Here is a 23,524-nt window from a genome sequence, read left to right as displayed (position 1 = left end):
TTTTGTATGCTAATGCAAAAACTTTTTGTTTGTGTTGAATTTCAACAATAAAACACATCCGCTCCGCCAGCACACCCAGGAACAGTGGCTGAGTATCCAAAATATGAACAACTAAACTTATGAGTTTTTAAAAAAATGTGTTCTCCAACATCCCCGCTAGATGGCGTCAGTGTATTCTTTAAATTAGTGTGCAGGTAGCAGCTTTTGTTTCCCACTAGAGACTTTGGAAGATCAGCAACTTCATAAAAACAGTAATAATAATAACAAAAGGGCAAAAATGATGATACCAAAACACCAATAACAAACTGTTTTGCTGACGCAGCAAGGTGGCTCTCCAAACAAACATGTTTGTGACTGCGGAGTGATGACATGACCTGACAAAAACAGGACATAAACGGCAGAAATTTATTTCCTTTTTTCAAAATTTATAGGGTTTTGTGTGATTGGCTCATTTTGTGAGCTTAACAGCAACTTAAATACAAGCAGAATTTAGAAATAAGTGGATTATTTTCTTCATGTGTAACAAATATCGCTATCTGTGGATTAAAAACAACAGAAGCAGTTATAATACAATCCGTCCTTGTGTTTATGACTTATTAGAGGAAGCTTTTTATCAGTATGCACCTAATGTAAGCAGATAAACTTGATTCTGCTGAGTTGTGCAACTACTAAAAATGAAAGGTCATGCCTTGTGTGTTTTATGTTGCCACCTGGGCTCATTTTAATAGCCGTGTCATCGTGCGTGTGTCACTTTTCAGCCACGGCCACACCCTTGGCTTTGAGCTGAAAAGCATCCGTCATCTTTAATTATTTTGGTATCAAGTGTGAAATTGCAGTTGTCATCACCACAGAGCCCCATTTGATTTTTAATTTCATCTGTCACTGAGAGCTGGGAAGCGAACATGGATCCCGTTTCATCCCATGGATTGGTTTTCTGCTTGAGAATATCTTCAGCTCTTCATTTGAGTCGACAGCTGCGGGGGGCAAACACAAGAGTCAGCACTCACAGCCCTGGATTTATTTGTTTATTATTGAATAAAATAATTTGTTGGGAAAGTAGAAGAGCTTTGCTTGGATCCTCATTTCACCAACATATTCATAAAGGCTGCCACTGTCTTGCTATCTTGCACTAAAATACTAGAATTGAGTTTAATTAAGGGGGGAATAAAACAAAACCTGTTGCATTTGCAACCTTTCTTTGTTCGTCTCGGATCCAGACACATTCGGGTTCCCTGTATTTATTCTAACGAGAGTGAAAATCAAGTTGGTGGTCACATCAGTCCAGCAGTTTCTGCCCCACAGTTACAAACGGCAACAGAAAATGGCGGACGGCGGCCTGTCAGTTACTGGTTGCTGCGGCAAACGCCAACCTTCAAAAGCAGCGCAACTTGTTATATACCAGGAGAAATCACTTTTTGACTAAACCAAATGCATCTGAAGAATGACTAAACACATTTTAGCAAACTTAACATCTATAATACTGTTCAAATACATTCAATATGAATTAAACACCTCTATTCAATCCATTTTCAGTAAAAAGCTTAATTTATAAAACAAAACAAAAAAATCACAAACATCACTGCTTGCAATTTCCCTCCTATTTCTGAGTCGTCTTTGTCTGTGTCAAATACCGGCAGAAATTGACAGCAGTCGATCAATATCAAACAATCTTCTGTTTAGTGTTAATGATAGATCGATCTCGCTCTGACTCATCCATTCAGAGCGCCGCTTCTGAAACCAAAAGGTCAGATAAAGGGAGAGCTTAGGTGAGTTCCCCACACCGCCCTCGTAGTCGCAAAATGACAGATGTGAAGATCTGTGAATTAGAACAAAACCCTGAACGATCGAGATGAATTAAACGAATCTGACAGGAGAAATATCAAACGCATTTAAACTGTGTATTGTTTTGCAAATGAACATTACACAAATGGTAAAAAAAAACAAAAAACAGTGCACATCCAAGCTAAAAAATTAAATATAAATGCACTATAGCTAACTTGAAATTGCAAATATTAAACCTTCGCCTTGAAGGAGATTCCTAACTTTACTTAAAACTACAGTTTTTTGGTTCTTTTTATTTTTTTTGTAAAGAAAGTGAATGAAATCGTATTTATTTTCTATTCAAAATTCAATCAAAAGAGTTTCTGGGTGACAATATGTAGGAAAAAATGTAAAGTACTTAACAGTTGACTCTGTAATATAACAGATAAGAAATGATCAGATATTTCATGTGGGAATTTTATGACACCAACCAAAACTTTTGTCTCTCAAATGACAGCAGAATATTTGTCTTCATGCTAATTATTTTTAACTTTGCGTCCGTTTATTTCTGAATCCTTGATGAGCTGGAAATACTTTTTGGGAAGTGAGTTTTGAATTGCTTTAAAGTTCTCACATGTTTATGCTGAAACCCTGTTTCTGCTTCTTCTATTCTATATTTATCTGCAGTCATGATGGCCATTAATGTCATATTTATCACACAATTTTAAGGATTTGTTATGACTCTTTTTTTCCAGGATGGGATAGTGACACAAATACAACAACCGTGACTTTTAAAGACAAGAATTGATTTCAAATTCATTCATTCATTCAAATAAAGACTCAGTTTACATATCCCCCAATGGCAACAAGTTACCATTTTAACTCTGGTCGGTTATTTTGACCACTCTTTCTTGGCAGAATCGGTTGAGTCCTTTATTAAAATAGTTGGTTTCTGGGGCAGATTCAGCTTTTAAGAATTATCGATTTTCAACCACATTGCTGTCATTGATTAGGAAGGCAATCAGGAAGCTTAATATGTGTCCACATCTCTGATGCTACCTGGGAAGCGGCAGAGAATCGACACACAGACGTAAGGAAATTGGCTGAGATGTTCAGAAAACCACCATGCCTGTCGTAAAATGGAAGACCTGTCCCCAGTCAGAACTTATTTTAAACGCCCAATGAAGACGATGCCTGCTCCATAGTCAACACCTTCTTTCACAACCAAAGTTTGAAGATACCAGAACAGATAAATACATTCTGAAGAAAAGTTTAACCGTTCGTTTATCAGTTTGGCCGCGATGGCAAGAATTATGTTTGGAGGAGTCAGAACAGGCTTTGAAAACCAAAGAACATCTTGCCAAGTGCCAATCTGCCAATCATAGTGGCGGCACTATGATTGGTCTTTCTTTCTTGCAAAATTTAAGATACCAAAACAGATAAATACAGGAAGAAAAACCTGATCATTGGGGGACATAAGAAGTTTATCTGTTTGGCCACAGTGACAAGATTTATATTTGGGAAAGGCATAGAAGGCTTTGAAACCAGCATTGCACCAACTGCCAATTATAGTGATGGCAGCATCTTGCACAACTAAAAATGTGAGATAAGCAAACAGCTTGACCATTTGGTGAGATAGGAAGTTTATCTGTTTGACCACAATGACAAGAATTACATGTGAAAATGTACAAAATTACATGTGAAAAAGTTTTGGAAACTCCTTGCTGAGGGGTTGTTTTGCACAAATTGGAAGACAAAAATTCTTCATCTAAAACACAAATCAATTATGAATTGACCTTCTAAAAATCACAACCTTAATTCTATATATATTAGTCATTTGAAATTTCCAGCTGCTTGTGTTGTCAAAATTAATGCATCTAAGTGATATGTTTAATGTCAGAAGAAAGATGGATTGAGAGATTTAGACAGAATGACAGAAATTATGTTTAGAGGAGTAAAAGTGAAACTTTGAAACCTAAGAACATCATACCAGCTGTAAAGCACGGTGATGGCAGCATTGTGCTGTGGCACCTATTTGTTGTGAGTTTTACCTGTACATTGTGTAACACATGTATCATAATGTGTCATGATATCGGCGATAACATTGCTAGTGGTCGATATTAGTCTTTTTTTTTATATCTGTTTCGGTCAGATAAATAAAACCAGGCAGATGTTAACAGTAAAAATGTTATTTAATCTTTTTCTTTTGTTTCTGGTCGTTTGTTTTCCAAAGTTTTCAAAATGGCAGAGAAATATACGACATGGTTTTATCGGTTATTAGCCAAAACAGCAATATTAAAATTGGATATTGCTTTCGGCCCAAATTTTCATGTGGGTGCATCCCTTATAATTAATGAAAATTAATTTTAAAAAATTAATTAATAAAAAAATGAAATGGAATGAAAAATTAATAAAAATATGTGTTTTGTGCTTAAAAACTAGTGATTTTTTCCACCCAGTTGTGGTTTCTGAAATATCTCTGCTTTTTTAAGTTGTTAAATAAAAACAAACATGTCATTTATTTTCAATTTCATACATAATACAAACGCACTTAAATAGAAATGGGATTTTTATGAAAGCCTCAAATTTATTTGACATGCATGCATTTATTAAGTGTAAAATTATGACCACAAATGTTCCTCTCTTTGGTTTGCAGCATTATAATAAAGTCACCAAAGAGCATGCAACTTATATTATATATATATATTTTATGACATTTTTTTAGTTTCATTTTTGATTTAAGCATTGACATGCATGTGTGAAATCCAGCAGGTATAGGTAAGACGTACAGTGTGTTTGTGCATCATACAGCTCCAGCTCTCTCCGGGCCCGTTTCACGGTTCACACCCTCGCTTTTACCGTCATACTACGCTGCAGGGGGTGGGGGTACACCGGGGGGGGGCGGCCCCTGCTGATTCAGAGGTTAGGAATTTGCATCTGATTGCTGTTTGTCAACCAATGATGTGACTGTGCAGGCTGGGAGAGTGTCTCCACGCCTCTCTCTCATGCTCTGTCTCAGTCAGAGCCCGACTCCGAAACTCTGAAAACACGATTCAGAGCCGAATGCGTGGATATCATGCAGCCAGTCACATGAAACCACTTGATTTCTAGCCGATACACACACACACACACACACACACACGAACCACCTCTCATTTTACACCGAGTTTGGTGCCTTCTTTTTTTTTTTTTTTTTTTAATTATCCACTTCCTCTGATCTGAAGAGGAGACCACGAATCAAGACAGACGGGGGAAAACTGGAATGTTTCTTCCGCTTCCAAACAGTGAGAAAATCGAACGGAAGCCGATGTGGTAAGGTTGCATTTGTATTCCTTCTGCTTTATTTATTCCCGTGCAGACTGTGTTATGGTTACATCTTCTAATTTATTCTCTATTTTCAACTTATCTACTTTGCTTGAGTAATCAATTAAAGAGCGCCATTATTTTTTCTTGTTTAATAAAATCGATGCATTATCAAATGACTGATCAATAACCTATAGCGAATGCGGCGGATGGATTTGAGTGCTATGAGTCATCGAACGTATAGACGTTAACCTACGCTGAGTGGACGGGCACTATTTTTTTTATCATAAATTTTCAAAAAAGTGTATGATGTATGATTATTATATACAAAGTTTTGAGGGGTTTTGATTCATTTACTTATATTGAAATTATAGGCAACAAAAAAAAAAAATTATTGATACTATTTAGGCTGATGTTTTGAAGTTCTGTTTTCAACTCCGGACGGTAACTAATGTTCGAAAACTGACCGTTTTGTTTGCCACCTAATTTAGTGAATATTACATGATTGTTTACAATATCAGGCTGTCTTTTTCACAGCAGTTCAACAACAAATAAACAAGTATGCATTTCTGACCAACAGTAGACGCCAAAGCTGCTTATTAGAGTTATTCTATTTGAATTATTCACTATAATTTTTGTTTTGCTGATGGGGTGACGCATCCGCTCCAGAAGGAAGGTTCAATTTCTGAACGCCATTAAACATCCGCTTCAGGATTGCAGACCATAAGCACGTTCAACTGCCCTTTCACTGACATAAAGAAGTCAGTGTGTGACTGCACCCACCACCATGCATATAAATAGAGTCATGCCTACCTAAAATCTCATACTGAGGGTCACATTTGAAGTATGGAGGTGGGCCAACAAGTGTTTGCCATAATAAACAAACAAATCTGAAAGAGTATCAAAATAACTTTTACATAGTTCCAAAAGCATGTGTGTGTGTTTAAAAAGCAAGATTGTTATGGCATTGCAAAAATACAAAAATATTAAATTACTCCTTCTACATACTATAAAAAATTAAACAAATGATTCTTGGTTAATTTTCTGCAGTCTCAGCGTTTAGTTCAGTGACATGTAAGTCATTTAATTCACCCAAAAATCCTTACTGTGTGTTATTATTTTAAGTGAAGTAAAACTCCTAAAATTAAAATCTTCATCTGGGTCATTAATAGTCTCGATAATGAATAGCGTGGGTATGTTTGTTTTCCGTTTCTGAAATTGCAACCCTCAAGAGTTAAAAAAGCCAATTTAGAATTGACAGCATAGTCAGTTGTTTAAATGGCATTAAAAAATGAATGAAAGAAAATGGCCACCACTGACTGCCTGAGATCAATACGCCTGTTATTATTGGGGGAACCGGCGATTTAAATAGAGAACAAAGAAACTGTCAGCTTAATGTTATTTACCATATTCATTATATTATGATTTGGGAGTTGCTTGACTGCTGGTTCAGTTCCCCACAGTTGTGGTTATAATAGGCCCTGGAATAATTTCCACCTTCACTTCTTTATACCCACCTTTGGTACCTACACCTAGCCATTTTATTTTGGTTCTAATTCCCAGTTATTTTTACTTATTTACGGTATAAATCCAGAGGGATCTCCTTCAAGTGCATCCTATTTAATGGAGTCACAAAACCACATTTTCTAACATATTCAGGGAGTAGTTTGTACAAAATTCCTTTAAATTGTTGGTTGTCAAAGCGAGTGCTTAACATAACTCTTGATGGGTGTGGCTAGACATATGGTTGCTGTGAAACTCTGAACTATCGAAGCATTAAGTGGCAAAGGGGTGAAACTATTTTAGATTATCTGTCAGAGCAATTTGTCATCAACTTTTGATCTGTCTTCGGATCTATATAACTGGTGTTATAACTTTCCAAACCCAACTAAGCGGCTGAAACAGTAAATACCATTAGCAGTTCAGACCATGTATACTGTTAGTGGATGGTATGACTAGGATGCACCTCTGAAACCCGGTGAGAGGCCAGCTATAAAAGTGAAATATACCATGATAGAAATGATATTACATTCCAGGTGTTAGATGTTGCAAGCTTTTTCATCTGGCTATAAAAGCCAGCATGTATGACTGCACCCATCGCCGTATATGTAAACATAGCCTGCCCTGCCTATCGAGTAAATATCATACTGAGGGTCATTGCTAGAAACTAAGAGTGCCTCTAAAGGATGAATGCTAAAGATTGCTTATGTTTGGGGTAACAGTTGATGGAGTGATACAGGCAAGATAAATGAGAGTTCAGATAAAAATGAAAGTCAAATTGCAAATTTCTAAAAGTTCTGGTTGTAACAACCACTAAACTCTTTAAATTGTCAGCAGTACATTTGTATTGCTGAGAAATCAAAACATTCGGGAATGACAGACTCTTCCCTCTGAGCCACAACAGTGTAGTAGTGGAAATATCCGCTGTGTATAATAACTGAGTATTCCCCTGTGTGGCGTCAGCCAACATAAACTAGGTCAGCAGACTTCTCATTCCCAAAAAAAAAAAAAAAATAAGTTCAAGAGGTCCTTCTACTGTATTTTTTTTTCTTCTTCTTTTCACTGGAGAATTGGCTCGGTTACACAAAGCTGTCAAACCTCACAGCCACATCCAAACCTGGCTGGCGTTCTGGCATTTGGTTTGTGGCCAGTGTTAAAGTTTCTCACCAAGAGGCTGGGGGTGGGAGAGTGCAGTCACAGGAAGCAGGTTTTGTTTTAAAGGCATGTTTAGTTCTTTGTCTTAATGACCTTCAGCAAGCACATTCAGAAAGGAATTACAGCTGCTTTCAGTGGAGATTTTCTGGTTTGGTCTAAAGAATGACATTAACTGGTTTTACCCCCGTCCTGTTAAAAAGTTTGGTCAAATAATAGCCCTATTTGAGAATTTCATATTACTGAAGTTCTTCATTAACTGCGTTACTGTGACATCACTAGTAAAAAGTTATAAAAAAGGTTCCTTGAGTAGAAATATTGCCACGGACTGGAGGTAAATGTGGAAGTTGAAAACAAGGAAAGGGATGAAGAAAGAGACGTTTTATTTCTTATTTTGCAACAGAAGTAGTCTTCCAGTCTGTGGCTTGTTGTTGGTAGATAAAAGAAAGTGTCAGCTGCTGAATTGCAGAACGTGGAACAGTCTCGGGAGAGATTTCTTTGCCCTTATCACACCCGCCACCCCACTGTGGGCCAATCACCTTAGCAAAAAAATGCCTGGCTAATCTCTTTGGTCCAATCTGGCATATGGTATCCTTCCTCTGACCGGTACTGCCCCTTCGCACCAGTGTTTCCAGTGGAGAGAAATGCTGCTGCAGCAAGCAGGTGGGGGTGGGGTATCCAGGGGCATTTCCGTTGTGATTGGCCCTGTGTGGATTAGAAACGTATGAGAGGTGATCAGGTTCAGCTATTAAAAGGCCTCCTTTCGCTATTGTATGCGCGGCTTGTTACTAAACTTAAAGACCTGTATGCTACTCTTTATTTGAACAACTTTTGCCTAGGTTGTAGTTTTATGGAGACTTTTCTTCCTTTCAACTCAAAGTGTTGAAATAGGAGCAGACCTTGACCTGATGAATAAACCAGGCCTTGTGACTGCACACATTGCAGGATTTTGGAGGTTAATAATAATCAAAAGCGCTGTGGGGTGTAGAGTGTTGGAGTCTGAAAGAAATCTCACATTTTCATCACTGTTATAGTTTACAATGTCAGTACTGGCTGGAAAGATGTCTTACTCCAGGAAGAAAAGGTGAAACAATATTTAACAGGAAATATATGCAAATTAAGGAGTCTTCAGAAAATGTTAGTGGTATATGACAACCCCTCCAAAACGGTTAAAAGGTGGTTGGGATCAGTTTAACAAACGAGCACCTTCAGAAGGAAAAAAATCTAGGTTTTAAAAATAATTTTATGCCTAGACAAAGACAAGAACCAGCCAATTTTAAATTATTATAAAAATGCATTTATTGATGTCTATTTCAGAGGGAAGATTTTAAAAAGTTATGGTATCAAAACTACTAATGGGTTCTATGCTGAAAGTGTCTTTTTTTCCCCAATCTGTTCTACAGTAGACCAACATCTATTCGTGGTGGTTCAGTATTTACGGATTCAGCTGTTTGATGGCTGATTTGTGGAATCCTTCTCCAAATTATTAGCAGAAAATCTGCCTATTTGCAGATTATTTTCACAGAACGAAACACAAAGATTCAAAAGAAAAGGCAGAAATGCCTACATTAAGAGCGAAGAGAAGGAAGACTGTAGATATTAGATTCTGTTGTAGTGCTAATACGGTTTCCACTGTACGTTTTAATCCACACCAAGTTATATTTGGTGTTTAAACTATTAAAATAGGTAGTTTTAAGTGTTTTAGAGGGAGTCTCAAGTATTTGGAGATTTTAGCTACTGCACTTCGCTAATTAATGCTTATAATATACATCCAAAGCTTTATAGCTGTATGTCTAGTTAATGTTTTCTCTGAGTAACACTGTTCTGTCCCTCCCCCACTTGTTGCTTAGCACAACTACTTCGCTGTGTAAAGGCTACAGTGCTTTTGGTCTCATTCCTGTAAAAGGCAAATTCAGCTGCTTGGAAAAACAGATTACTCTTATAAAATTTAATTTGTTTTAAAACTGCTGTTGGCATGTTACAAGCGACGTGTTTATTAAGCAGCTGGTGGAAGCTTGGCTACCAAAGCAGATAGTCTGACTAATAAAAAAGCTTATTTCATTGTGATACTCGACAAAAAAACATAGTATTCTGTTCGATGTGTTCCTGGAAACTAAATGGTAAACTAAATTTAGTGAGTGGTTGTTTTGTATTTTTGTTTAAGTCAGTGTATGAAAACATAATGTAAAGCTTTTGGAAACCATTATAATTGTGATGAACAATCAGTAACTTTAGCAGCAGTAGAAACTTTGTGTAAATAGCGTGATAACATGAAACTAGGCATGGGCCCATAAGTTATTTCCATGGCATAATAAAACCACAGGTGTGCTGTAACAGTATTAACACAAAGATTTCAAAGTAAATTATGCACCTCGGACTATTTTGTTGTTGTTTCCCCAACCAGCTTATAGTTTAGCAACTGGTGTTTTTAAAACTTTCTCAAGCGTTTTGTGTTTTCTTTTAATCTATGGTATTATTTTATTGGTCAGGAAAAAAAAGAGGAAGAGGAATAGATTTTGCAAATAAGATAAAAGACTTACTTTACTGAGCAGTGTTGGCTTTCTTGTGTGTTGTCACAGGAAAAAACATTCACACATCACTAATTACCTTAACCGTTGCAGCCCAGAATGTGATCTTCATTTGGTGCTGTTTCTTTTCTGGGCTTTTTTTAGTTACTCTGTGACACATGAGGTGCTGCTTGACCACATCTGTTTTCTTACATCTTTGGTTTCTGGTGATTCGTCCTCTCATTCTTCTTGTCGATATTGTGTTGTTGTCTCTTTTGGCCAAGTCTTTTCTTAGAAGATGTCAAATCTAATTCCTTTTCTCAGAGAGATATTGTGTAATAGTCCTGCCTATCAAAACAAGTCAAAGCTCTTCCTGGTGTCTTAAGTATGTGTTGATGTTTGTTAAATTCAGGTCTCTGTTTGCACAATAAAACGTCGTTTTATGGGGTGAAATCCACCCGGCTTCCTGTCACAACAGACGCAGCCTGATCTCGACCGAAAAGGATGTTTGAAAAACGTTTGGAAGCAAAAAAGTGTAGCATGCAAATAGAGCGCCGAGTTTGCCTCCGGGCACCACGGCTGAGTGAGCTGCAGTCAGTGGCAGTTTGCCACTAAACTGGTTAGTGGCTATGAATTAATGGCAGGTAAACATGCAGAGACAAGATAGGCAGGTCTGTTTGTTTTCTTATGATCAAACTACAGAATAATCCTTTACGGGGTTATAGAGGTTGTTTTCTTTTAGGTTGTCACTGTTTAAGTTGCTTTCCAAAGCCTCTGGGTGTGGTAGGATTACAATATTTCAATACCAACCCACCTGCAGATATCAGCTTGCATTGTGCTGCATTCAATGTGTGCATTCTTTTAGCACCCAAGCTGTCCTGCTAATAGAGAAAGTCGAGGCCAAGCGGTTTGGCTGCCTTTCAGTTGTTCTCGTGCCAAAACCTACTTCTTTACTGTATGACACATACTGCTGGATTTCTGCTATTCATTCAGAAATAAGCCCGAGGAAACCTTAAGCTGTTTTGTTCGAGGGGGAATCCCATCAAGGCTGACTGTGACGCAGGTGGGAGGAAGGTTGCAGAAGTTTCGGGATGCCCTGCAGTTCCTGAACCAGACTACCACGGTGTGGGCTTTCCATACGCGGTCGGCGGTTGCCCCTGGGTGCAGCGGCAGTCTGCCCGGATACCAGCACACAGCTGCAGCATGCTGACATGTCCGTCAAACGTGGAACATTTGTGTCTCATATTTGTGCCAGGAGGCAGTGACAGCCGTCCTCCGGTAGTCAAAGCTAATTTAATCAGATCCATTTCCCCCGTCAGCAGATAAAGATTTTTTTTATAGATGTGCCTGCACATAAAACTTTAACCCGCATTTTGCCCTTCAGTGGCAACCTTTATCCAGGATGTCTCCAAGTATGACACGTACAGCTCTTTTATTTACGATTTCCACTCGTTCATCTTATCTGTAAAGACAAAAACAACATGATTGTTGAAGATCACAATGCAATGACGCAATTGCAAAGCCGTATAAACTAACAAGTTGATCCAGTTTTTATGGCATTCAGCCAAATGTTCAAACCCCCTACTCCACCTCTCCCTCACGAAATGAATCATCTTCATACCGACAGTCTGGAGTGTCAGCAGCAGCGCATCCGACGCTGCAAGACGCAACATGCAAGTCCTGCGTCCAGAGTCGTAGTTTTTCACCACAAATTAACTTTTATTACTGAAATTCACCTTAAAATCTCACACCACCACATTAAGCACAGATGCAGCATTGAATAGCACAATTAAGTAGTTAGAGTTTTATCAAAAAACAAACTTTTATAACTCTGCATTGTCTTTCTGAGACTATTTTCAACTAATATAATTATAGTTACATAATTATATAAATTAACCCCCACAAAGACAAATAAACATCAATTTTGTACAGAACACTCCACACTGGAACTGGAAGATACTTTAAATATACAAAATAAAACACAAAAGCCAAATTAAAAAAATTAATTACTTAATTAAATGAAAACTGCACACAACCAAAATCTTAATAAAATGGATTACAAGGTTTCTGTAAACATAATTACTCTTCAAAAAATATTAATCATCAGAAAACCAATGATCAGGCTCATTTTAATTTATCATGTAATTAATTCATTAATATCCATATTACGATATGGTCATTATTTACATTAAGGTCATGATTTATTTTTAGAAAGGTTTCTTGTTTAAACAGGAAATAAGAAAAACAGAAGCCAATTCGAACAGGGAATGTACTTAATGTTCAAAACAAATGCAATCAGGTTTCAATAATTTGATTATTTATGATTTTCTTGATTCTTTTCTGTCTTTCAATTTTGAGATTGAGATTGAAAAACAGACAGATATTATTATTTTTGCTTTCTTCTTGCTTTTAAACTTCTCAAATACATCTAAATATCGTAGAAAGACAACCTCATTAAATGCAACAAGTACTTTACAAATTATCTTTTTCTTTTAAATAGAACCTGTCTGACAACATGAAGTAGGCTAAAGGGGTATGGGGGGAGCAAAAATCTAATCTGAATCAGGTAATCACAAACCCGAAACCGCTGTGAACTGTAAGGTATGACGCTGGATTACGTGGTGATAAGCTACAAAGAGGAGACGGTTTCAGAAGCAGCAAGAGTTCATGTGAGCAGACGCACCACATGATTTGCAGAATCCGTCTGATCTGAGAAATATGTTGCTCAGCAATGTCTGATCAGACACTTACATGTTGAGGACGATGATTTGCTTGTATTTAAAGCAATGCATGGATTTGAACAGCCAGAATGAGGATCGCAACATGAGCTCAGCTTGTCTAATACTTGATTGCTGTGAGTTGTAAACCCCTGGGGTTCCCTAATCACAGAATATGCTGTGTAAGGACACACAGTGCCTGATCACAGCGGATCAACTTATATGATGTAGATCCGCGACGGGAGGCTCGTGGATGAATGTTTGTTGTGGGTTAAAGTCACTGACATCTGTCAGTCTGGTAAACCCCTACAGGGACATTCCCAGGGCAAACATCTGTGAGAATTACTCCACAAATGGGAAATGCATGAAAAAGTGGTAAAATTACAGTTTGATATGGCTATGGGATGGTCTGAGGTTGCTTTGCTGCTTCAGGTTGTGGACGACTTGCTAGAAGAGATGGAAAGCCAACCAACTCGAGCGCACTTGGGTTATGCAGCAAAGCACAGCTCCACATACACCCAACATGTGACCTAGTCAAAGTCAGAACTTAAATGTAGGGATGCACCAATACAGATATCTGAGATTTAGTAGCGGCTGATTCTCATCCGATACAGGAAAACGGCTTAAATCTCACTGAATTACTCTACGCCACAGTTCAATACATCAATGGCTTCGTAAGGTTGGTAAAACATGTTAAAAACAACACAACTTTAATTTGTTCACACAGTGAGTCAGCGCAATTAAGATGATAACAATTGTAAAATTAGCAATAAAGAAACTGAAACAAAAACTATAGGCTCACTACCTTGGTCAAACATGTAAAAATCACTCAAAGCACAAAGCATAGAACTAGACTGAATAGATCTGTCCTTATAGATTGGGAACAAACCAAATGTAGAGGGGGTTTTTGTCAATGTTGGAACTGATACAGATATTAATATTGGATTGGTGCATTCCTACTTAAATGCACATAAAATTCTGTAGCCTGAAGGTGAAACAGAGCATTCATGCTTAAGAAAAACCTCTAATTTGGCTGAATTAAAACTGTTCTTTGAGAAGATCGGGTCAAAAATCCCCCAACAAGATGTAAATGACTCATTGCCAGTAATTGAGACCACTTGAGAGTGGTTACTGCTGTCAAGGTTGCCTTCAGCTGAGAAGCATTTCCTGCATCACATCAAACCGCTTTGGTATCTTTTTTTTTCTTTACAAATTTAACATTTTGAAACTTTAGTCTGGTCATCTTTGTCTGATATTATTGTTATCTTCATGACCTCAAACGCGTTTGACTAAAACAATACTAAAAAATATGTATTAGGAATAGAGCTGGACGATATGGCTGGAAAACGTAACACCATACAAGGGTTTTAGTCGATATTGATAATTATTCAATCGTTTTTTTTGTTTTAAAAATTTGAAATACTGTCAAACTGGCGACGTAACATGTACTGTTTTATCCACATGTTTTTTTATTTTTAAGCAATTATGAGACATGGTGGTGAAACCTTGAACTACTACTGCACCGGTTACTCAACGGGTTGTTGCTAGGTAATCAAAGAATGCGTGAGTTGCTAGGTAACCAAAGAGTGAGTGAGTTGCTAGGTAACCAAAGAGTGAATGAGTGAAAGTCACTCCCTGATCTGTTCCGGAAACTCAATCTGGATTTATATTTTAAACATCAACAAAGTGTAAAATATTTATCTATATAAAGTGAAATACTACTTGTTATAAGAGGATCTATTTTCCAAGACAATGTTATCATTTTCTGAATGAATAATAATTGTCAAAATTTTGTTCAAAGATTATAAGTAGAAAATTGTGTATTGGACTCATCAGACTGTTAGCTAGTAGCTACTGTAAACGTGCCCTGTGGTGAACTCAAATAATACCTTTATTTTGACAGTAATCACATCTTTTATGAGATTAACTAAAGATGTTATCAGACTGAACAAGATTATACAGCATGTGTTCATGTGAACCACAAATGTATTATTCTGTCTTTCCTCATGTTTGATTATTGTACAGAGGCTATTCATTTACTTGATGTTTTTTCAGAAGCAGTCTTGCAAAACGTGGTTAAACCGTTTTTGTCTATTTCTTGTTATTCTCTACAATGACATATAAAAAGAAAAAAGAAACAAAGATACCCTCCCTAGAAGTATTTATTTTAGCACTTGTGTAAATTAGCTGCAGTTAGCCATGAGACGTTGAGCAGCTAAAGCCTTCTGCCTACATCCCCCAGAATGCTGTGCGGTTCTGGATCAGAGTTGAGAGAAACTATTGAATATTCTGTCAGATGTATTTTCTGTTGACATTGATCACCTGTCTATCACAATATCCATTGTTCAATCAGTCAATCAATCAATCAAATTTTATTTGTATAGCACATTTCAGCAGCAAGGCACTTCAAAGTGCTTTACATCATATCAAACACAGAAACACAATGCAACATAGAATCAGCAATCAAAACACAACATTAAGTCAAGTTCCATCAATAAATTTGTAATTGATTATGTTTCGAATACAATCCTAAACATTGTTATTGATTTATTGTCCAGCCCTAGTTAAGGAGGCAAATCATTTTTCACATCTTTCTAATCAAAGATGGAAGGCAGGACAACAATTCGACATCAGCAGGAGTGAATCTCCGCTTGCTCACACCGAGCTGAGCAGAACCTCAGCATAATGACAGCAGCGGTTTGCACTGGTGACTCGCATTGGTCTCTCTAAGAATGGGCTGTGAGCTGTCGTCACATGAGATTTATGTTTGCTCCCATAATGCTCGTCTCTCCATGTCAAGCCTCTATGTGAATTTGTAACATGGCAAGGTCAATATCCACCAGCGAGCTGGCCTACATAACTGTTCTCTTTTCAGCTGAATCAGCAGAGATTTTTTGTTTCTATATGAACATCCAGACAATGGCTGTTCCTGTGGGTAGAAGAAGTGCTTTCATGTACAGAAGACAAACTAGCTTTCTGTTGATCAGTTTTTCTTCGTCAATAGATGTCCAGTTGTGCCTAGATCCACAAACTTTTAATTGTGGACACTTATGGGATCAGACTTGCTAACATCTTACTCAGAGTTAATTTCTCTGAATCGGATTAGACAGGGGTGTCAAGCTCATTTTCCTTTTGGGCCAAATCAAGAGTGTGAATGTTCTTAAAGGGCCAGTCGTGCCAGAATGTGCTGGTAAACCCATTAACAAACTGTTAAAATACTGATAAATACCCGTCTCTGCGTTTTATAAGTCCTTCTTTAAATTTAACGTCTTTTCACTTTGTTCAGTTCCTTCAGGATTTTGAGATTGATTTTGTGATTTTTTTTGCAGTTAAAATCACAAATATTGAAATTGTTTCAAGGAATTTTGCAAGATTTGCGTTCATGTATGACGTTAATTGTGACTTTGTTAATTGTTGATCACAGACGAACTAATAACTTGACATCAAATAAAGCCGAAGCAGCAGTGTAGTAAAAGTACAAAATACTGCAACCTACAGGTGGGAATTAGTGGTCAGTAATCCCAATATTTTTGATAATTTTTGCGTAAAATTTGCAAAAAGCTTACAGTTGTACATTAGCCGGAACAAATGTGGGAATCAGAATCAATCACAGAAAACAGGATGGGCTGATTGGTGAAATTTAGGATCTGGAGTCTTGAGGGCCACACAGAAAGATATGGCGGGCCAGATTTGGCCCAGAGGCCTTGAGTTTGACACATGTGGATTAGAGGATCCATCTTGTTTTTCCAAGTGAAATACAAGAAGAAAATTCTTATATCTGGCACTCTGTGTAATTACCGCTGCAGAGTTAGAGCATTCAGCCCATCAATGTGGTCAGCAGCGGCAGCACAAATCACTTTTGGCCCCTGTTGCTCAGCCGGTGTGAGTCGGCTGCTATATATATGGCTGCTGAGAAGCGGATCGCTGGATTATTTTTGTTATATGCCTTCTTAATTTATAGCATGGCTGGAGCTAATCAGATTTGGTTTGCTGTATTGCCTCGCCTGGCTGGAGGAGGTCAGTGGAAAATGCGTGACCAGCCTGTGCGACACTTCCTCAATGATCTTGTTGTTGGTGCAGTGGGGCTCAATGGAGCCTGTGTTACTGCCTTACTTGGTAATACTGCAAGGAATGTGAGAGAGGGATTCATAATCCAGACCAGCACCACTGAGCAACGATTTGCTTCTATGATCTTTGGAACGTTTTTTATACCAAACACAGGAATTGATCACAAAAATCTTCCTTTGCTCATAATTCTTGTCACTCTGGATATTAATGGGTTAAACCTACAAATTAAAGCAAAAAGTGTACATGTTTACAACAATTCATTCATTTTTTATAAGTAACTATCTTTAGTGTTTGTAAAGGAAGATGATTATTTTCCTTCCTCACACTCTGAAGTTTTATAACAAATCATCTGAAGCAATTTTTTCTGTCTGTGTGACATAAAAGTAGCAAATAAAAACAAAACAAATGATTTCAAACTAGAAATATTTGTTAGTTTAAAGCTCCCCTTCAGTTGTTTGATGGTAAATAAACATTTTTGCGCTCTTATGTTCTTCAGCCAGATTTTCCTTTCTAAGATAAAAATAAAAATATAAAGAAATAAGTCTTATGGAGAATCTATGTCATTTTCTCCTGAGTTTCTTCCAGCTGCTACAATTAAACCACTGTTCCTTTAAAAAAGCTGAAAAATAATTGATTTAGTGAATTAAAAGTCGGTATTTTATATTTTCCAGGCAAATAGTTTCATTTTACAGAACAAACAAGTAATTATGTTATGTATAGTTATGAAAATGCTGCATATATTAAAAATAATAAGAAATGTGTCTTTGCATCACACCTTAAAATTAGCCTCTGTCTCTTTAAGGACCTCCACCTTCAGTAAGTCATCACAACGCTTCTCCATGATGCCGTTTGCCATCGTTCTTTGGAGAGCTTAACTCAGTTTCAAGGATTTTCTTACACATGCTTGAGTTTTCAAATTCAAAAATACTTTATTAAACCCAAAGGGAAACTAGATGTTGTTGAAACTCGTTACAATGAGTTAAAACACTGAAGGTTTGCTTTCAATGAGGGAACGACATCATAATATAACGTAAAGCTCAAAAAAGTATAATTTTCCATTATACCGCCCCTTTAGTCAACCAGTTATTTAAACTTTATTTAGAAAATGTTCTTTGAGCTCAGTGTAAATAGTGTTTTACAGAGATAAACAGTAAACCATTCCTTAGAGTGAAACAATAACAATCACGTAACATTAAAATGAGAAAACACAAGTAAAATGTAAAAACTACTACAAAATAACCCAAATAACAGATGTTTTAAAACCTGGAAGGATTAATAGATCTGATAGAAACAACAAGCTAAATGTAGGTATTGAATATTTCAGTTCCAAAAGGAGAAGATGCGTTTGTTGATGACACTGGCCTGGTACCAGTATAAAGGGGCACCAGTCGTTTCAAAACACAAAATGTTCTCTTCCATATTTTTCTTTTGTTCATCATCAACAGTTATTTTAAAAAAGGAATCTTATTCGGGGTTTCTGGCAAGCATTTGGATATGGTAATTCAGAACATGTTTCTGAAAGAGAGAACATCTTCTGGTGCAACGACAAGAACAAATGCAAAGACCCTGGATGGATTTGGTAAGAGAATGGCAGATCACAGTGAAATTTATCCTGAACATCAACTGAAAGGCCACTCAATGAGGAGGAAGCCCACAGGCTCATGGAAATGTTGTGAGAAAAGGTGAAACCCGATTCAGTTCCACCAGCTCTGTCTGGAGAAATGGGCCAAAGCTCCAACAAACTACTGCAAGAAGCTTTTTAACTCTTCCAGACAGAACGGATTGGCGACAATCCAGCCAAATTTGCAGTACCGTAATTCCGCCACACGTTGCGCTATCGGAAAAATTCCAACGGTTTCTGAAAGTTAATATCGGGTTATTACGGTACTTTCACCCCCGCCACAGCAGGGAGTGAAATTAATATGAGAGGGTCTCTTTTACTAAACGGTAAATTGTGAAAATAACTTGCTAGATATCTAAAGTTCCAGTTGTTATGGATAAATGGGGAAATATATTTACTCACAGGACATTTAAAGAACTGCGTACAATTAAAATAAGCAAAAAATATCCAGGTTTCTGGTAAGTAAAAATAATTTTGCCCATCCAATCTCCACTTTGGTTGCATTCTTTATAAATAATTAGAGTTTTTGTGTGGATTAGATGCCTAAACGCATTAAAAAATGTTGTTTTCCAGGTATGGACTAGGCCTCAGACTATGCAACAGAAACAGTATCTTTTTTTTAATTTATTGCATGTAAATATTTGGTTTCAAGTGTCCATGAAAAGTCTGCTGTACTTCACTGAATGATAGAAATGATCTTAATCACCCAGATCTACGTTGGTGCAAATAATGACAAGTCAGTTTTTGCTAAGGGGTAGTAAAATCATTATTACAACAACTTAGTTTAAAGAATGACGGCTCAAGTACCGCCCACAGAAACTCATAATGAACCTGCTGAAATCCAGGGGAAAGCGTTACAGTGTCACCCACATTGATTTACATGAACAGCCGAGGCGCCCGAGATGAAGCTGAACACTGGATTACCACTGTAAGAATCAGACTCTGTGATTTTCAGTCAACCAGAACAGACGTTTCATTTTAATGCATAGTTTCAGGTCTCACCCAGACCTCACCCAGCTTCTCTCATACCGCACGGCTCGACCAGGCAACGAGACGGGTTCTTCTCTTAGTGCATGAAAAAACATGAAGCTGCTTTTTCTATCCTCCTTCAGCTGAGTCGCTAATAATAGCTGCAATGAAAACAGTAAAGCCAGTGGCAGCAATGCATGACTTTCTCCTTAGCGTTTTCGGTTTTGTATTGCTTAGAGTAACAAAGCATGTGGAAAGATCAGGACACCAAGGATTATGACGTCCACGCTCTTTGCATGCAGCTGCTCTTATATGCAGCTATATGTGTGTATGGCGGTGTGTGTCTCTTTATCTCATTGGAATTAGACCCTTAGCTCTCGTTCTTATCACTCTGCCCTGTTTGCTCAGACCTCGCAATCTTCCACTTCTCAAATGTGGGTTTAGAAAAAAAGAGGATTAACCCATTAGCTCTTGTCGTTTCTACTTTATCCTTGATTCGGCCAACTGCCAAAGTTCCTTTGCCAGTTTCTCCTCCTGCCACCTTCTCCGACAGGTGTTTTCCCGTTAGCCTCTTAATGAGGCCCTTAAATGAGCCCTGAGGTCCGATTAATACACACTGCTGTTATTGCTCCTTTTTTTGTGTTGCTTAAAAACAAGACGCAATGTGAGCTTTTTGAATCGATGACAGGTAGGGAGCTTGTTCACTGATCGGTAATCAGGGCAAACTGGAAGGTCTCTAACTTAAGGAGAGGTCATGAAAACCTCTGAGTGCAGGTAGGCTGTTGGAGATGAATATGTAAGCAACAAAATGTGGCTCAAAATGGAAAAATTCAATTTTGATGTGATGATTTAATTAGAAAACTGCATCTGGATGGAGTCTCACTGACTGGGGGCCAATAAACAGCATATTTTAGTGTCAGGGAATGAGGGAAATGAGGAAATAAATGTGGGATATTTACAAAATTATTACAATTTTATTATTAAAATTATTCTATAATATATTTACTATTGTTCTCATTACTTAATTTTGCATTTGTATGCTTTTTTTAAAACACTGTGCAGCAATATTACCTTGGATAGGTGAAAGGTTTGAGCAGAACATTAGGCTGATCAATGAACCACCATATCAAAATTAAATAATATAAGAAATATTATTGATAAGAAATATTATTTTTAATGTAACTTGCAGCATGTTGTTGTTTTGCAGTGGTGTGGGGAATAATTTCTGCTTTAAAGCTGCAGTATGTAACTTTTATAAAACATGTTCTTTTAAATATTTGTTAAGTTGTGACAGTATAACATGAGACAGATAATCTGTGAAAAAATCGATCTCTTCCCTGTGCTGCTATCGCCGTTTGTAGAAATGCACTGCATCAAAAACAACCAATCAGAGCGAGGAGGAGGGTCTTAGTGCTGTCAATCAACCTTGTGTCCGCCATGTTAATTCACAATTACAGGAAAACCATTTATCCACCGTCGTCTGTGGTCATGCTAACCAGCCTTAGCATTCAAAACGAGGTGGAGAAGGAAGAATAAGTGGTGAGCATGATTGGCAGCACTAAGACCCGCCCTCTGCCTCTGATTGGTTGTTTCTAGTTAACACCAGACGGAAGAGGAGCTTGTTTTTTTTTTTTTTTTAAAGATTATCAGTCTTATCCCAAACTGTCATGATATAGTGACAATTTCAGCAAATATGTAAAAAAATATATTTTTTTTTATAAATGTACATGCTGCAGGTTTAAACATTTTTTTTTGCATATGCCATATTATTATCTTATCATCTAATCATATGAAGCTCTATTTAAGTTTTGTTATATTGCGAGAAGCTCATCAATTCCTTGTTTTAAATTTTTCTTTCTTTTGAAATGTAAGCGGCAGGTTAAGGTTTGAACATGAGACAGGAAAGAAAGTGTTTGTGTTGATCTGATGCAGCCATCTGACGGGGGCTCTCTCTCTCTCTCTCTCTCTCTTTCAAACTGGGTTTTCTTTTTTTGCTGCTGTGTTGTTTTGCACGGAGGGTGCTCCTCAGTCACTAAAGCAGATGGTTGGCTATAAAAAAACAGCCATATGTCAGCAAACAGAAAAGGAGCTCAATTTGTTCCTTGTTCCTTTGGTCAAAGAAAAATTACGTCTGCATTTGGAGGCAAACTTGTCCAGCTGAGAGCTTTTAACAGAGATAGCGTTTCCCACATTTCTATGGCTAGAATGCCTTCACAAAGTGGAAACAAAACCATGGAGGAAGTTGTCTTTTATCTTCATATCCTCTCATTATTTTCTGAGATCAAAGAAGGCCTCACAATGTATAACCCCACGTTTCTGCTGTGCACTGGGTATTAAAAGCCTTATCGGGTTTAAAACATGGGTTTAAATGTGCAAGAAGAACGGAAACTTTCATCCATTTAGCTGGCAAATAAAAAATCGTGTAAAAGTTTGATAGGTTCTCTTATCTGCCATTAACTCCCTAAATCCTGTTGCTAATCATCACCTGGTTTTATAGTAAAAGAATAAACAAGTTTAAACCATGTTTATTTGAAACATGGTGCTGAATGAATCTTAAAACAAAGAAAAGATGGTATTGTATTTAAGGCATCAGGAAATGTTGTGGGCAACATGTGCAATTTAAAAACCTTTGTTCTTGTTGACAGAGACAAAGTTTTCCGCAAGCAATGTTCATCAAGTTTATATGTAGGAAACTCGCATTAGGCTTCTCACGCTACCACGTCGCTAGAGCAAAGAGGAAGAAGCCAATTATGTTTAAGTCGAGTCTGAATGTCTTTAGTTTTTCTTTTTTTTAATAAAACTGCCTCACAGTTTATCATCCAACGGTGTCAGTCAGTCAGAACATCACTTGTTGGATTAGTGTGAATTAAAAACGATGATGACAGCAGCAGCTTTCCGGTCAGTCACATCACAAATATACATTTCAGAAAACATCTGAGCATAAATTCAGGAAGCTTGCAGAACGTGTGTGGTGGCGCAATGGAATTTGCACCATCTTGCATGTAGGAAATCATGATGCTTATGATGAGCAGTGGCATGAAACAAAGAGACCACTTCTGCTTCCTCCTGTACCGGAGAAGGCTCAACACAACAGCTTTGTTGTAATCACTTCTGTCTTTGAAATCACATTCATGAAACATGGAGGGGGAGCGAGGGCTTAAGTGGCGGGCGGCACTACTTTTGGCACAAACATGGATTGCGTGACAAATCGCTTGAGACTGACTAATTCAAAATATGAGTGATGTGTAATGTATATAGAGATGTTTCTGCATGATTCTCTCTCCCATTTTTTGTTTTCTGGATAGTTAGGAGTAATCATTGGGTGTCTTCGTTTGGCTTTGCAGCTGCAGAGAGCAGTGCAGTTGTTTTGAGTCAAACCAGATCCAGTTAGGTAAGATGCTTTAATCCCGCTTACACTGGCGCTATTCTTCGTCCTGACAGCTGCTGATGTCCGCTTGTGCCTCCGCCGCCCGTGAAAGAATCCAGTGAATCAAAATTGAGTATCTGTCGGCTGGCTCACGGCGTTTTCTCTGTCGGTTGTCACTTCCTTCACCCTCTGAGGAAACGTACAAGTTTCACAGCTCTTCTTTCCTTGCGCAAGATTCCTCTAACATATATGGCTATACCGTTGGGCGCCTTGAGGTTTTTTTTTTGTCTGCTTTTAGCAGCTATTGTTTGTTGCTCAACTGGGCCAGACAGGCGTCTGTAACACATGTCTTAATGCAACATCTGAAGGGTTTAGTAGTCGTTATCAGTGTCTGCTTTTAAGGAGGAGCAGAGCAGACCCCGGGATATCAGGATAAGGGTGAGCTCCAGGTATGCAGACCGCTTCTTATTCATTGAGCTACCAAGAATCCCAGCAGTTTAACTTGTTTTGCAATATTTTATACATTTTCTTTTGAGCTGCTGTACCAAAAGTGGCTTGA

At 37.7% G+C, this 23,524-nt stretch overlaps 1 protein-coding gene across 2 annotated transcripts in view; it reads left to right on the top strand.

The window, feature by feature from the left end:
* The first annotated feature begins 4,744 nt into the window (after positions 1-4,744).
* The window catches only part of arid3a (AT-rich interactive domain 3A), a 76,432-nt gene continuing 57,652 nt past the window's right edge, over positions 4,745-23,524 (top strand). For both annotated transcript variants that reach the window (XM_032572457.1, XM_032572456.1), the window contains exon 1: positions 4,745-5,073. The gene's annotated coding sequence lies outside the window, so the exon portion shown is untranslated. The remainder of the gene's footprint in view (positions 5,074-23,524) is intronic.

The sequence above is a fragment of the Xiphophorus hellerii genome, chromosome 9 (assembly GCF_003331165.1).
Source record: "Xiphophorus hellerii strain 12219 chromosome 9, Xiphophorus_hellerii-4.1, whole genome shotgun sequence".
Taxonomy (NCBI): Eukaryota; Metazoa; Chordata; class Actinopteri; order Cyprinodontiformes; family Poeciliidae; genus Xiphophorus; species Xiphophorus hellerii.
This window is presented reverse-complemented; position numbering and strand designations above follow the sequence as displayed.